This window comes from Plectrocnemia conspersa, unplaced genomic scaffold, assembly GCF_051122295.1.
Source record: "Plectrocnemia conspersa isolate PC_06_02 unplaced genomic scaffold, ASM5112229v1 ptg000005l, whole genome shotgun sequence".
NCBI lineage: Eukaryota > Metazoa > Arthropoda > Insecta > Trichoptera > Polycentropodidae > Plectrocnemia > Plectrocnemia conspersa.
In genome coordinates, this window is record NW_028277169.1 from 9,834,030 (window position 1) to 9,852,034 (window position 18,005).

General features: G+C 26.6%; 1 protein-coding gene across 1 annotated transcript in view; it reads left to right on the top strand.

Annotated features, from left to right (window-relative positions):
- LOC148234827 (uncharacterized) overlaps window positions 1-18,005 on the top strand; it is a 108,597-nt gene that overhangs the window by 49,767 nt on the left and 40,825 nt on the right. The window contains exon 2 of the mRNA XM_088186222.1: window positions 9,995-10,068. The gene's annotated coding sequence lies outside the window, so the exon portion shown is untranslated. The remainder of the gene's footprint in view (window positions 1-9,994; window positions 10,069-18,005) is intronic.

Here is an 18,005-nt window from a genome sequence, read left to right on the forward strand (position 1 = left end):
TAAATACGTCGTTTATTTATATTACATATTTTCACGGCGAACATCAGTCATCGTTTGAGGTAAGTCTTGGCTGTTTGCTTTTATTTATATGGTGCATAAAAATTATGGCACATATCGCGTTAAAGATCAATAAAATACTTTACATGATGTTGGACAATCTAAATCGCTTGTGTAAATAAATAAATATTTTTTTATGTCCAGTAAAATAATCCACCCCAAAGAACAAAGTTCATCAACCCTCATCTCCCTCGCGATCTTCATGGCGCTATTGAGCAAGACAGTAGTTTTCAAACTTTTTTTCTAGATTTATACAATAATATTTAAAGCAAAGTTATATATAGAATATTTTTAAACCAATTTTTAATTTATAATAAAATGCGTTAGATCAATATTTTTTTTTTAAATACAAATAATATTTTCTAAAGATAACATACCCATTATTATTTTCTACACATTTGTATATATATATATATATATATTTTTAATACTTTTTACACAGCTCAGCTCAAATTGTAATTCCGCTGAGCTGCGTTAAATTTTCCGTGTAAAATTTGCGCAGTTGCGACAAAATGGCGGCGCGTTGCGATCGATAATCCCGAGATTGAAATCGGCGATTTCCCCGCTGCGCTCGTTGCTTTTCCGGCGTTCTAATTTATTTTTCTCCTACTTAAAATATACATTATATATTTACTGTAAAACGGAAAAGTTTTTAGCCTCGTATGTATGTGAATGTGCCACACATTTACGATTTAGAAAGAAAATAGTTCATGTCACGCCATGATAAGGGGCTGCAATGCATTTCAATAGAGAGCCGATAACGAATGCACTTGTCGTGAGTAATTTTATTGTTTTGTGTAATGCGCAAAAATCGTGTAAGTATATACCTGTAATACACATGTGCACGCGTATTCGTGACTAGCGATTTTTGCGATGCTAAAAATCAGGAATTTTAATATTTTACTTTATTTTTACTAACAAAGAAAAACATATAATTGCTTTTGTCATTTACATTATGTAAAAGTTTAATAGCTAAGTACCTCATTTTTACAAAAATAATCAAGCAATTTATATGTTAAATTATATGCTGATTTTAAAACTTAAAAAAATATAATGAAATGTCGGTAACATTTAAACCAATCGGTCGGTTATATTATTATAAATTACAAATAATCAAGAGCTTTGAATGAACTATATTCTTTCTTTATACTTAACGATCAGATTATTTTACGTTAAATAGATAAAATAAAAATATCTGCATATAAATTATTGCTAGTTGCAAATAGTCACTCGATTCTACTACTTTAATTAAATATTTATAAGCCACCAAAATTTTCTTAGGAATAAATAATCAGTAATTTATTAATATAATGTCCAATATTTTTAATAATATATGGTCAATAAATATTTGATAAATAGTTTTTTTTTATTACATATGCTTCACACAAATCGATAATTTTTTTGATCTAGGAAAAATCACAAACAATGCATTAATTAAAATTTTAACTAATTATAAAAAAATAATCATTATTTTTTTACAATTAGTTATAATTTACTAAGCACACAATATTTATAAACAATTTTTTAAATGGCATAAATTTTGAAATGATCAGTAATATTATTAATTTGTGGTCAGTAACACTCTGATTGCTACTATTAATCGATTGTAGCAACAATTGCAAAACTAGTTTATTTTTACATTATATTTACGAGTAAACTCAAATTCATAATATTATTCCAAGGGCTATAACTTAGGAAATAGTATTAATAAAATGTCGGTTAATTTTTATTAATAGTCAGTAGCTCTGGAATTACCTGATTATAGTGACAATACTAAAACTAATTTTTTACGTTAAATTTAAATTTAATTTCATAGAAATATTAAAATTATTATGATTTTTAATGTCAATAAATAATTACTTACTATTTAATAAATTATTTAATGTTTATATTTTACACAAATCGGTCATCTTTTTAGGATCATTTTTTAGCAACAAATATGCAAGGATTATGTGATCAATAGTATATTGTCAATAAATAATTTAAATGATCAGTATCTTTTTAAGACTAGAAACATTCTTAAGCAATTATTAAATAGAGATATTTAGTTTTTTAATAAAATAACATAAAATCTACAAAAGCAATAAGATCATAGCTGTTAATTCAATCAAAAATAGCATTATTTAATTAAATGCAATTAAATTCTAAAAATACTTTATTTACATAATATGTTTTAAATATTAAATAAACAATAACCCTAAAATTTAACGGTTATTAATAATAATATATATTTATTTATTAATAAGTATAATTAGTAACTTCGTCATGAAAGTAATTTAAAGTAAAAGCAAATGTCCAGTAACTTGCTATTATATAAACTAAAACTCACAATATTATTAGAAAGATTATTTGATTATTAATATATAAGCAATAACTTTTTAATAAGTGATTTTATCTATATACATATATATAATATCAATGAAATTAGGTTAAAGCAAAAAGAGTAATATTTATTATTATTCAAGATTATTAATTGCCTATTTTTTTTTTTACATTATATGTAAAAAATCAGTAGCTATTTATTTTACAAAAAATAAGAATTATATAATGCAAGATTAAGCATCCAATATACCATATTTATGTAACAATTTTAAAACGGTCTGTAATTTTATAATTTTATGGTCAGTAAATAGTTATTAATGATTAGTAAAGTTCATATTGACAATACTAAATCTTTTCAAATTTATATATACTTACACATATATTAAGATTTTTAGGCAAATTTTGATTTTAGTACATTAATACCTTATATTTTTACGGAGTAATTTTAAATGCTTATAAATTTTAAATCGCTATTAATATTAAATATCTTAGTTATTTGCTAAAAAAGAATTGCCCATTTAATTAAAAAATAATCTGATATATATAAAATAGAGCCTTAAATAATTTGTGACCATTTATTATAATTACTATCGGCAAATAACTGAGACTAAGCATCAAAATTATCGTACAAGCAAAGTTTGTTTGTCACATTTGCTTGATTATTACTAATTTACGTAAAATATTTATATAAATACTTAATACTTAATTATACAATGTTGACTAAATATTTATTAAAATAACAAAAATCTGATACTACATTTACTAATTATATTTTGCTACGCATAAAATATATCGTTATGTGCGTTTTATAAGAAACTGATTTATTTTAGCACAAAATATTTATACGCCAATTAATTTTAATCCAACTTTTATGTAATCAGATTAATTTTTACATTAAATTTCTGTTTATTGAACATTTATTTAGACTATTAACCGTTTAAATGAATTACTGACCAAAATTTCAAAGCATTAAAGCATTTTTCTAGCACGTGCATTGCCTTATTATCGACAATTTTATGAATGACAAAATTTATAATACCATACAACAAGTATGATATATAAATGAAAAAGTCCATAAAAATATAAACGTGCTTGCTAATGGCATTAAAATTATTGTACTTTTACATTTAAATAATAAATATTTGCTGCAAAAATGTAATTAAAATATAAATTTTATTCTTGATACATGAAACTTTACATAATATAAAAAAATAATTACAGTAGTGCAATGTACATAAAAAAAATATTCATCCCGTTTGTAATTTTTGCTCGATAATTATAATTATTGTATAGTAATTATCAAAAGTTTTGTTTATTATGCCATTATTCAAAGGTATGCCATATGTATATTTATATTTTATTTATTTATTTACTAGGTCAGTATTATTAGTTAATTATTACCTATACAGCATATATGAGCAAATATTAATTACATTAGGTTACTAACTAATAATTAAAAAAACTGCCCATTTAATCTAATACCATTATGGCCCAAAAAACACATTAAAATTGTGTATTTGTCTAACAAAGATAGGTAAATATCTATATTTTTTACTTATATTTGAATTAAAATTGTATAACCTCTAACCAATAATTTCCACAAAAAAATGCCCGTTTAGCAAAATTAAAATTTTATATGTAGAGCCATGGTATGCATATTTGTTTAAAGTATCACAATTTATATTAATTGAATTAAATTAGTTTACCTATTTAAAAATAAAATATAATAGCAAAATCACGCAATTTTATTTATAAACTTAGCCTCTAACAATTTTCATTCTGGTATTTTCCCGGTAATATACTTTTTTGCACGTTCGATAAAATAAAAAGTATGCGCCTATTAAACCTTATCGAAAATCGCATAAAAAACAATAAAATCGGTTAAAAGCGCGAAATCGCACACACGTGTACAGAATTGCATATGCGAATACATACACACTTAACTACGATTAGACCTACGTACCTATAACATCTCGATATTAAATTATTATAAGTTGTATTCAGGTGACGTCACACGCGTCAGCGGTGAATGATTGTGCTATTTAAATTTTATTGTATGTTAAAATATTTAACTGTTGTGTTGATGTTTTCTAGGCACTTACCTTTTTATTGGTTTGTTTCATTCATCGTTCTGAAATAATTAAGTCGATCATACATTTTATTGTGAGTGAGTAAAACTATAAAATGCTTTTAATGATCTTATTGGCTTTGAGAGGGAAAATGTGTTGACGCGGCGCGAAAGGGTTGATACTTGTTTTTTTGTCGAATGAATACTTTTATAAAGAGTTTATAATAATAATTTAAGCACTCACCCTTATTGAAAAAAAATTGAGACGCGTACTTATCTGTCCAAGAGCTTGCAGCTCACTAATCGATGACATCAACCACAAGTTTCACTTTCCAATAGAAAATAGAATGTGTGATAATTAACCTTGGTGCGTTCCGAGAGGGTTTACGTTCTCCAAAGGGGTTGTATCAATGCGCTATTCAAATCATTTGACAATGGCGACCGCATCAAAAAAATCTTGGCGTTATTGTTACGCAAATTGTGAAAAGCTTTTGTTTAGGCAACCGGCCAGCAAAGAAAGTAACAACCCTCATAAATATTCATGCCTATTACTTTCAATTTTTACGAGCCATCAGAGTGGGCCTAGACCTTTGCAACAAGTGACATTGTACAATGCATAATTTATAGCCGTAGTATAGGTACAAAAATTAGCACCAATATATATTTTTTTACAAAAGTACATAAGGCGCAATCAAACTTTCATAAAAAATATAATACGCGGTAATACAAATCTGGCATTTCCTATACACCATAATATAACAATTTATATTACCAAGTGCTAATAACGTAAAATTTATTTATCATGGTAATGATTCATCGTTGTTATTCTTGTTTCTATAATAATTTATTACTCAATACAATATATTGTAATTTTATGTACAATCGGTATTATGTTGGCAAGACCTGTGGGTGTAAATTTTATAACGAGACTCTATAAACAAATCACAACATTGTATGCTATATAATTTTCCAAGTCAGTAAAAGTCACAATAAGCTGTTTATCGTAAGTACGTACATACTACCTCAGAAAATCGTTTTGTTCCCACTGAAATTCAAAACGGCCATCGTTCTAAGCATGTAAAATTTTAATTTGATTTATTATCTCAAATCTCTAGATTTAGGCAGGTTTTCGGGCCAGGGTTGGCCCAGGATTTTACGACCTTGGCCGCACCTTTTGCCGAACTGACAATACTGCAAGGTGATCAATAACAAAGGGGTTGAAATTGGTCCCCGTTGTCTTGCGCAAAGGATTCCATTCGATCAAATGAATAAAAGGTTATCCCCACTCGGATTTTAATTTGTGGGGTGGGCAACGGCCATGCCCATTTTGCAATGGGGGTAGTTTTTGCCATTCGCTGTGTGTATGTAATGGATTTTATACAGGCGCCTCCATGTGCATAGGGTAACAATTGTCATTATTTATACTACCCTCTCGCCAACTATCATTTCACTCAAGTCTGCGTTCGATGGCGGGTTGGGTAGAGTTAGTATTATTTTTTTATTAAATCGATCTGCATTAAGCTGTGGATGCTGGAAATATAATTTGAAAGTGCGCGTTTTTTAATTGCGGGAAGTTGTTTCAAGTGAGAAGCGCTCGTGATGTGGGAAAAAGTCTTGTCGCAGCATCCGTTATACGACGTCGTTAAAACGCCGTTTTAATAAGACTCGGCTACGGGATGGACTTCGAAGATGTTCGCTTGAGCTCAAATAAGGTTCGATTTTTAATCTTAAATCACATACTTATAGTGTTTCCTCTCAAGAATTAAATATTTTTATTTTCCATTAAACAATCAGATATGCATTTTTAATTCAATGTGTTTTCTAAAACATCACTTTGAAGTAAATATCACATGTGTAAAGGTTTATTTCTAGATCTAGTTTTTTTATATAATTTAATTTTAATATTATATAAGTTGTATTAATATGTCATAATATAATAATTAAAAATATATTCATACCCATAGGTACATATTGTATTGATACTAATAATTTTATTATTTATTGAATTTATAAGACTTTTTGCGAAAAGAGTGATATTTATTAATAAATATAGAAAGCTATTGTTAACTTTATAAAAAGAGGAAAAAAGCGTGTTCGACTTTGATTCATTAAAATTAAATGGGAGAACCTTATAACATATTTTCAATGCTGTTTTATTAAATCAGTTTATTCACAAATATTTTATTTTTTAACAGATTGGCATTTAAGTTTTCTTTAGATATTCTTCAGCGTTGCTTTAGTAATTGTCTTTTAAAACTATTTTGTGATTATTTAATTTTTAAAAAATTACACTATTTTATCTTAAGCGATACATTCTTAAATTAATCAACATTAAATCCAAATAATTTTAAAAATATGTATTTTTGTATTGATATGTGAGATTTTATTGCAAATAACATATACTTATTGTATGTATAAGTATCAAATTGTCAATTTTTATTGTTTATAGAATATATAAGAATAACAACAACTTACTCATTTTTTTTTAAATAAATGATCATTAGCAATATATTTATAAATATAAGTTTGGAAATGTATATTTTTCTCCCTTATATATTACTTTAGTCATCTACTCAGTAAACTACATAATTGTGTACATATCTTATTCTGTTCCATGACTATAAAATTGTACATACATATATCCACGATTTTATCATATTATATAAGGTATAGTAACGCACAATATCTATATAAATAATAATATCGACTAATGACATTTTAACATATTTAAAAAAAAATATATGGAATGAAAAATAATAATACTAATATATAATAAAAATAATATAGTATTAGCTTGATGCTGTAAATAGCTACGCGTCACATGTAACCAGAAAAATATAATAAAATCGAGTATAAAAAATAACTTTTGGAAATAAACTGTCGATTTTCATACTGATTTTTTTTAAATAAGCAATAAATGAATTTAATATATTTTCAGTCTATAATAATTATTTTATTAACGAAAAAATATTTTTTAATAATCTAAAATTTTTGCAATAATAATTTTGCTTTAATTTTTTATTTAATAATCAGTCGCTTACATAAATAGTCGGTATCTATATTGAATAATCAGTATTTATTATAAGATTTATTAGTGTTTTGTAGATATTTTTTTGGGCTGTCAGTGGTTATTTTAGGTTCTGTAAGTATTTAAATGATAAACTATATTTTGCTTAGAAAATCGGTATTTTAACTGAAAACAATGCTACACATTAAATTTAATGTCTTTGTAAAAATCAGATATAAAATATTTTTATGCAAAAATCACATAGTAATGTTATGAAAAAATGGTATTTTTGCTATGACTAATACCAGCATAGTAGTTTTACTTAACTACTGTTTCTTAATTATACTAGTAACTGAACATGTATTCTAAATATTAAAATTATTAACCATTTAATTAGTTGCCTAAGAATTACGATCTTTTATAAATTAGTTAATGAAAAACTTCATATAATTAAATAGTCTTTATATATTTTTCTTTATTATTATAAATTAATTTCATGAAAAATATACAGCCTTATTCTAATTAAAATTTAAATATAACAAATATATGATTACTTTTAAAGAAAATGCATTTGCATAATCTAGTTTTTTTTAATATTAAGTTACTAATTTTAGAATTTTTATAAACATATACAACATATATATAATTTGTAGTATTTATAAAATTGGTTTAACTTTACTATAAACAATATCTTAATGTATGCATTTGAAGGTATATAACATATTTCCATTTTTTTAAATATTATTTAGCTCTATATTACAAAGCGCAAACATATTTTTTTTTTTCATGATATAAGTATATATATATGATTCTCAAAATTCGTGCCTACCCTTTACATATAACATGTTGGGCAATAAATTTAATTGTTCCCTAATACTATTAGATGTTTATATAGCACCACAATTGACCGATTTGTTGTATATATATATATATATATATATATATATATATACATATATGAGCAACATAAAAAGGACAATAGTCCCTAACCTGCCCCAAGGTGATGGCAATGAGTTTTATGTACCCCGGCCACTAATTTATGACTCATATTATTAGCTGTTGTTAAAATGATCAATCAACCACATTTAACACCACCGGCACAGACAATAAAACCTAATACTCAATAATACAACCGTTTACTGGTAATACTCTTTCTTTAGAAGTAAATTTTATATTGACCCTTTTATTTCTTTATAATAGTAATTGTTCAGCAATATATTATATAATAATAAACTAATTTAAAATCACTTATTTTTTATTATAATACCTTTTAGCTGTATTACGTATACGCTCCATTTTATAAAAGGGATTGTTTCGGGTAGACCACGCCCTTGGATCAATCTCGGCTGTGGTGGAAAAGCTTTATTGATCCGCCCCATTCCTCGTTCCGTTTGTTTACCCTCTCGAAAAGCTTTCACGAAAAAGCTCTGCGAAGCTTTCGTCGAGCCGACATGCGGACGCCGAAAATAAATCAGGATCACGATCAAAGCTTCTTTATAAACGCAACTCCAGAGAGCCGCTGTAAATCTTATCTGGATCAATTCGAAAATGGCCGTTGACAAACTCCAGCTTTACGATGTAAAACCCGGGAGAGAAAATTCGGAAAAGTTTTCATAACCGTCTCTAATGAGCGCCGGCGAGTGGTTTCTTTTTTAAGAGATGAAAAAATGTTTATGGGTTGTATCGTAAATATTTGATTTGGGGTTTTAGTTTTTTAGAAATTTTATTTAGAATAACACGAAAATAGATATTGAGACTGTTGGCGTAGGGAAATATTATATATGAAAGAATAAGATGACGTAGATATTTTACAATTATTTTTATTATGTATTAAAAAATAATAAAATTCTATTTAAGAGTACATTTATTACACTTCTACAATTATTTAGTACCTAGACGCATGCACAATTCAGAGGAGGTGAATAGACTATTTAAAGGCATAAAGATTTTATCATCTAATTTTCTGTCAAAAAAATATTAATATGGAACAAAAATTCGGGAAAATTGTCGGTAAATAATTATAAATGTTTTAAACGGTCAGTAAAGATCCGATTACTTATCAGTTATAGATACAATACTATTACATGAAAGGAATATATGAGATTTTCTTATAAAATAATTTTTATTTGATTACTGCAACATATATAATCGTTGTCTGTTGAAAAATCAGCATTAAGTAGAATAAGCGTAACTAACTTATTAATTTTAAAACATAACACTAACCATTAAAAACATACATTTATATAATTACTGATAATTTATTAAAAATACTGACTCAATAAATGCTTCTTATTTTTTTGTAAATTTCGAAATTTATTTAAGTTTATCTTAATTGTATAAGTAACTAAATTTTAGTACAAAACTTTCAATCATTAATTTTTTAATTATAAAAATACATTTTACTATATTATTTTCTATATAATATTACGTTTTTATTTGCTTTTTTTTTATCGTAAAAAATGTAATTTTTAATTATTTTAGAGTAAAAATATGGTAATAATAGCATTTATTTACAAAATATTTTATTTATATTGTTATAGATATTACAAATATGGATTAGATCGTCCCATCAAAAACGTCGAAATTATATATTAAACCGTGAAAGCCGTCAAAGGTAAGCTTTAAAAGTTTGTTATTATTAATATCGTTCAAAAATCAACAACCAATTTATATCTAGAAAATAATAATGTTTCATATGCATATAATACCCATTTCAATAGATCAGTAATTTTGAATTATTTTGGTATTTTTTTTTATTTTTAAACTAGTACTTTTAATTAATAAGTCAGTTGTTATGCAATCAGTACTTAGATCATGTCTATTTTCTCATATTTAATTATGATTATTAGTTATATTTTGACTGATTGTTAATATTTTAACAAATAATGATGGTTTTTAAACATATTTATTGCATCAGTAGTTTAATTTTGCTTATTAATTTAAATAATCGATTGAAAGTTTTAATAAATGGTCAGTAATTATTAGAGGCTATTTTTTTATATTCAATATTGTTTTAAATTAAGTGATTGGTTTTATTATGAACAAATTTAGTTGTATTTGCATTTCTAAATATCATACAATAAAAAATGCTTTATAAAAATTTACTTTGAAATATTTATAGATTTAATTTATACATAATAAATGGTCAGTAACTTAATTAAAACTTATGAAACGTTTGAAAAATGGTATTATTAGTTAATTGAATATTTTTGTTTTTAAATTATATGGTTTGACTGATTGCTGACATCAGTCAAATTTTTACTACCATATACAAAAATATTAATAATATCCATTATGAATATGAAAACATTGAAAAACATATATAAATATTTATAAGTCTCAATTTATGAGGTCAGTAGTTCTCGTAAATGTTTAGTAGCTTTATTAAAAATTAACAAACGGTCAGTATTTTGTCAAAAAAAATGTAATACAGTGCAGTTTCAGTATGACACTAATAATGATAATGTGCATTATGAATTTGTAAACATTGAAAAAAATAATATGTAAATATCTATAAGTCTCAATTTATTAGGTCAGTAGTATTAAATGGTCAGTAATTTTAAAGTCAGTTTTTTGTCAAAAAACTGATTTTTTAAATTTTTGTTGAAAATATTTTTATTGTACATTTAATCACAAAACCTTTTATTTTAAAATTATTATAAATACGTTAAATGTGCCATCGTGTACACCAGTGCCCGGTAAATTTTACTATGAAAAATCTCATCGGTCATCAATCACCTTTTTGGTGGTAGCGTCTTTTAATCAGATGCATTAGATAACAACCAGAAAATATTTTTTTTGCTTTTAATTAAATAATGTATTCTATAACGTAGTGCTTTAAGTCATTGAAAATACATGAATGATTGGAATTAGTAAATATCGATCATCGCGGATTGATTTTTCCTAATCTTACGGATAAAAAATTAAAATAAAATCGAGCTAGATCGTGACATATATTCAGAAGTCTCACTACTTAGTTAGTTGCTGATTGTGTTTACCCTGTTGTTGCGCAATGTTGCATTAGAAAAATTACAGTGCATAAAAATTTTATAAATATTAAAAACTATATTTTGATAATACCAATACAATTTTAAATATAATAATAATCATATTAATTCTTATTATCAAATTATTTTTAAAAGTGTCAGATATCACACACAGATGTCTACGTATATTTTTTTTTATTAATTGTATAAAACTTCAAAAAATATGTTAAAAGCACCTGAAAAATTAATAAAAAATATTTTATAATTTACTACTTGCTTATATCGTAGATAAATCAAATTTATGTTGCATATAAAAAAAATTATTACGTGTAACCATAAAAGTTTTATAAGTTACCGCTAGATGGGCACCATTAATTTTATATATTTTTATGAATTATTTTATTTGTGAAGAGCTTTTACTTAATAATTTTATTTATATATTATTGCATTATATAAACATATATATTTTGCGTGATATGAAAGCTCGTGTGTGTAATTTATTCAAAATGGACAATGGTATTTTTGTTATATTGTAGTTTTCCCAAAAATGGGTATGATTTTCTTATGTAAAAATAAAGAATTGTCATAAAATCAATGACGCGCGATGCCACGTGTACCGTGAAAGTTTCTTGTAGCCTAAAGTGCCATGGGCCATTTTTATTTTTGCGAACGTCTGTCGTGGAATTATTTTATTTTTATTTTAAAACGTGTTTTTAGAAAGGGGAATTTTTATGACAAGTTTACTGCTGATAGAAAAGATAAGGGATGATAAGTGGATTTGTTTTGTATGTAAATTTTAACCGTATTACAACGAGGCCTTGTATGAAATAAAATTGTTTACTGAGCAAAAACATAATTTTATTACATTATTTATTAAAAAGGTTTGTGTCGATGGAATAGAAAATATTCATGGTCAAAATTACAGTTGTTATTGCTGAAAAATATTTTCACACAAAGCTCTGAACGCTCGAATAAACATTTTCCATCTCTTTCGCTCGCATTGTTTGTATACGTGCATCTCTTTCTTACGACCGCCGCAGAGAATGCCTCGTGCGCTCCATTTGATTATCGCAAGACTTAACTTCGAAAGTGCGTACATTTAATTATTATTGAAATAATTATTATATTATGCATTATTAAGCAATGATGGATTGAAGCGATTTAAATATTTTAAAAATAAAGGCTCAAGCTTTCGTTCTTAAAAAAAATTACCGTCGAAAAATCATTGTTTTTCCGCCATGTGCTCGGCAGTAAATCATTTTAATCGGATAGTTTATTTTTTTCGGTTGCAATAAAAGCAAGGCCGTTAAAGCACGGTGTTCGCTGGAGGTCGAACTTTGTCGTTTCTTTTAATGTTTCCAAGCACGCGAGTATGTTATGAGTGTGACGCACGTTTAATGTTATGGCTCGTCCACGATTCGTATGTAAAAAACGACTTCTCCGTTGGCTCGTCGCTATACTTGGCCCTCGTGTTCTCCTGATACTCCATACATTTGAGACACATTTCACTCGTTTTTGAAAGAGCTTATTTAGAAAGCAGTCATTGCTAGAAATAGTAATATCGCCTATATAATGGCCGACATTTTGCAAAAGAGGCGTAACCATGTGACATCCAGGAACTTTAAAAGTATAAAAAAAATATATATATAAATATTTTTGTAAATTATTATTAATTTAAAAATAATTATAAGATACGAAATATCAACTTATAAGATATGAAAAATCGATTAGCAATTGTATATATTATTTAGCAATATTTATTTATTAATTTATTTATTAAATAAATATAAGCTTGTTCATATGACGAATAGATTACATGCACTATTTAAATATATTTTTTCTATTATCAATAATTTAATATGTAAATAATCATATGTTTTAAAAAGAAATAGAAAAAGTTCTGATTTTTGTTAATTGTATATTTTTATTGCAATATATTGATTTTATATAAAGTATATGTGCATTGTGAAAGCATTCCATATACAACTGTACATATAAAGTACATGCACAAGTGTAATGAGAGTACGAGACGATACAAAGTATGATCTGGTTGTTCATACGCGATACCAGGAGGACACAAACCCGCGGAGGTGTCGCAGTCCCTCGGAACGGGTTAAACCAGTCTTTACGACCTCTATCTTTTTCCCTTCCAATGATTATCCAACGCGCAGGGAGATCGTCTACTTCTTTTTTTATTTCACTCTTCGTCTCTTACCACATAATCGACGCTGCGCTGCTCAAACTGTGGGCCATATTTTTTTTATTTTCCTGATCGATCGATATAAATGTTAGTTATCTACAACAGTGATGCGCAAACTATTGTATTTTCATTTCCAACCTACCTTTATAAAAAAAAATTTGAGTATTTTTTGTGGTGGTATTCTTTCTGGGACTTGCGCTTATGTTTCTGGCTTGTTATAGTTCTAAACAAAACACATAATTTAATGAACAATTATTTTTATATATGCATTTAGGTATAAGAAGTTAAATATATATGAATTCAATAACTTATGATTTCTTCTATTGGAAATAGCAAACCGTAAATCATCCTCATCACAAGTGACTGAGAGAGTACGCCATCTGCGTTGCGTCGCTTGGCACTCCATATGGCGGCTATTGGAGTGCTCCTGTTAGCCTTTGCTACCATCAAATAAATTAATATAAATTTTAATATTATATATATTTATTTTACTTCTACTTGAAAATTGTTGAATAAAATCAGAGACGTTATTTGGGAGGGGCAAGTGAGAGAATTTGCTCATAATTTAATATTATTTATTTTATTAAAAACGAAATATTAAAAAAAAAACGTATACTGACTGGCCAAATTTTACCCCTCTCCACCTCCTCAGTCCAAAATACAAGCTAAGCCAACTCAACTATCGGGGGGGGGGGGGGGGGAAGCGGAAGAATAAGTACAAACAAAAGTCCCATTTCGCATATTGTTCCATAGTTTGTCTACTTATACACTATGTTTTAAAAATATGTTAGCTATCCTTACCGATATTACTACTAATTTATGATATTAGAGTATTGGTTAAAGTGTATTCAAACCGAATTTTGGTCCCACTGCGACGGCGATGTCACGATTTATTTGCTTTTGACGTGAATTTTTGACTTCTGAGAAGTGGTAATTGTTTTTTTGTGCTCTCCTTTTGGTCTAAATTCGGTTTAGATTCGATTCTCACGCATTGTAAGTCATAATATAAACGCTATATAGCCGAGCGGTGCCACTGCAACGGCGCCATCACGATTTTACTGCTTTTGATATGGATTTTTGACTTCTGAGAATTAGTCAAGATTTGGTTTAGACGTACTTCATTCGATTAATCGTATTGGTTAAAGTGTATTTAATCCGAATTTTGATCAATAGGAGTGCGCAAAAACAATTATCAGTTCTCAGAAGTCAAAGAAGTCCGTAGTAATATTTTATAATATGAATAAAATATCAGTAGATACTTTTTATTGAACAGTCAGTAAAGCTCCGATTACAATACTATTCAAAGAGATTTTATATTCGACTTTCATGCATACATTTCATTGGGTCCGAAAAATTTATCACTCGCAATTCCCATCAGCAATTAATTGGTAGCAGTTTACCGCAGAGTCACTTGATTGCATAATAAATGTATTGCCTACAAATGATCGCTTTCATATTTTATCGCCAGGAAATACATATAATTTATAAATATTTTTTATGGGTGTTACTTATATTATTAGCCCAGTGAATAAATATAGTTTCACTGATATTGACCAGTGGAATTATAAATCTATTTTTTGATATATTTTTACTAGCCTAGTTAGTAAAATTATACTCTACTATTGAAAATATAATTTCACTGCAACAGTTGCGAAACGTTCATTTCTTCTTCAATTTTATGAAAGTTATAAAACTAAATGTAGTTATTGAACTTCCGTTAGATTAAATCGTTTAGATTTGAACAGCAAACAGACGTTTCGCAACTATCAAATTTTATAATTTAGTAAATTGAAAATCCATAAGAACACAAAAAAGCTGTGTATAGTCTTTTGAAATTAACCTCCAAATGTGGTTCGTAATTCCTAATAAATAAAACTATTGTTTGTCATAAAATTTCAAAACAGAGTTAAAAAAATAAATCACAGATAAACAATTTAATTCTTTTATGGAAAACTTCATACCATAAGACAATTATTTTACATCGAACCAAATTTTAGATGTTGTAAGCTTTTCACTAATGTTTAATGTTTTCACTAACAAAAAACTGACCAATGTTAGATCGTTTTTTTTAGAATTGACTTTCTACACGTAGTTCAGAGACAGCTTTAATAGCATTTGTTACAGGATTTGGATTTATGGACGCAAGTCATAATGTATGATACAATAAAATATATTGATATTATTAAACAAATCAGATTTTCCTAATATGAAATTATCCGAAAATTATAAAATATTTATTAATAATTATAATTTCACATTATACGAATAAAAATTATCTTAACTGATATGATATTTTAAGACGATGGTTAACATCTATACAGTTTTAAAAGGAACGTTCTTTCTATTAGATTGGATAATATGTAACTATCAATGTTGAATGTGATATAAGCTTTGTAATTAATTAATAATAAAAAAATCTGATTATTTATGAATTAAAGTTGGGAATCTGTGGGTTTCATTACGCGGGCACACACTCGCACGCGTGGAGCGTCCATGTGAATTAATGATAGTGGAATGTATAAGTTACATATATAATGGACACTGCTCCTTTTTGTTCAGCGGCGGCAAGTTTCGAAAGAGGAGGCCCATGGGCGACCAGTTGTCGCCGTTGGTTATTCTACCAGAAGAGCAGAACGAACGGAGATAATGATGATGCAAGTCTTTGCAAGCACCGGTTGGTTCGTTTACATGCGCCGGGATAAAAGCGTAACGATCCATGGGCTGCTATATAACTCACTACGTATATGTATGGGCATTATCCATACATGCCCTCTTGTCTACCCCCTTTTTACTTCAATAAGTGCATAAGTTAAACATGCTTTTAAATTTTTCTTTATTTAATATAATTATAGGTGCTCATATGCAGACTTACGTATAATTTCCAGTAAAGGATCAGTGATAGCGAACCAAAAAAAATATTTTATATAATGCTATTTTTATTTATTTTATTTTAAATAAAATCTAAAAATCCGTAAACAATTTAATTATTTATACTTATCACTATAAATTAACACTTTACACAAAATAAATAATAATATTAGTAATAACACACAGAGGGCGTTTTTCTAACTGTTATTATTTTCTACTTTGTTGTATTTTTAATTTGTGTGTAATGATAGATATTGCGCTTTTTAATGTAATTGTTTTATATATTTTTATACATAGTTCAAAATGTTAATAGCTAAAACACATAAACTTAAAGCGTGACATTTTATATTTAAGGTAATTAAAAAATATAAGATAACACTTTTCATTATGTGCAATGAAAACATTACAACTTTGAATTGTTATATAAAACGACATTTTGAAACCATGCAACAAAACCTTGTTTCATTGATGAATGAAACATAAAAGGTACACTGTTCTCAAAAGTAATAAAATATAAATATCAAACAGATTTATTGTGACTAAAAATAATTTTACATCGACTAGTTTTAATCTAGCGCATTATATTATGAAACACTGATAAAACGCTTTTTGAAAAAAGCTTTTAAAACGAGCTTTTTCAAGGTATAGTGATTGTTTCTTTTCCGATTTCAAATAAAAATATCGTGTTCTAATACAATTTCCAATCGCTATACAGTAAAATATCGTTTAAGTGTTGCTAAAAATACTTTTATCGAATTAATTGCTGAAATATATTCGGTTTCTTTGGATAAAAGTAATTATTACTAGATACAAATCCGATAATGGTTAGAAAGAAGACACACTAAAATAATTAATTTAAGTAGTATAGATATTATAAAAATTTACAATAATAAACATTGATTGTTATGGTGCTCCAAGCATGGCTATAAAAACATTGGATTTATTAACAAGAAAAAATACGTTGAAAATCACTGTTTTATTGATTAGGAAGCATTAAATGCAAGAAGGAGATTATTATTATTTATAATAAAATACATAAATAATAATATTTGATTAGGCCTTTTTTATAATACGGCGAATTTCGAAAATACTATTAATCGTAATGAAAATAGAATCAATAAATATTTATCAATTATTGATGGAATAACATTTATATTAAAAAAATTGAAACGCATCTTTAAAAATATAATAAGTAAAATATGAAAATTGCATTTTATTGACGACAAATACTTGAAATAATTTTCTTATTAAGTTGTTTTCAGTAGATGCAATAAAGCCATTAATTTTACGTGTAAATCCAATGTATGTTTTTACGCTTTTATGGCTTAATTTATGGCTATAATTGCGGGTGGTGTCAACAGGTTCGCTTTCTTCTTAAATAATATGACCTTTTTTAGTATTATATTTAATAAATAAAAGAAATGCTTACACAAAACACTCTAAATAATAGTTTTGTTTACGCAATAATTTACGTATAATTATCAATAACACAATCGC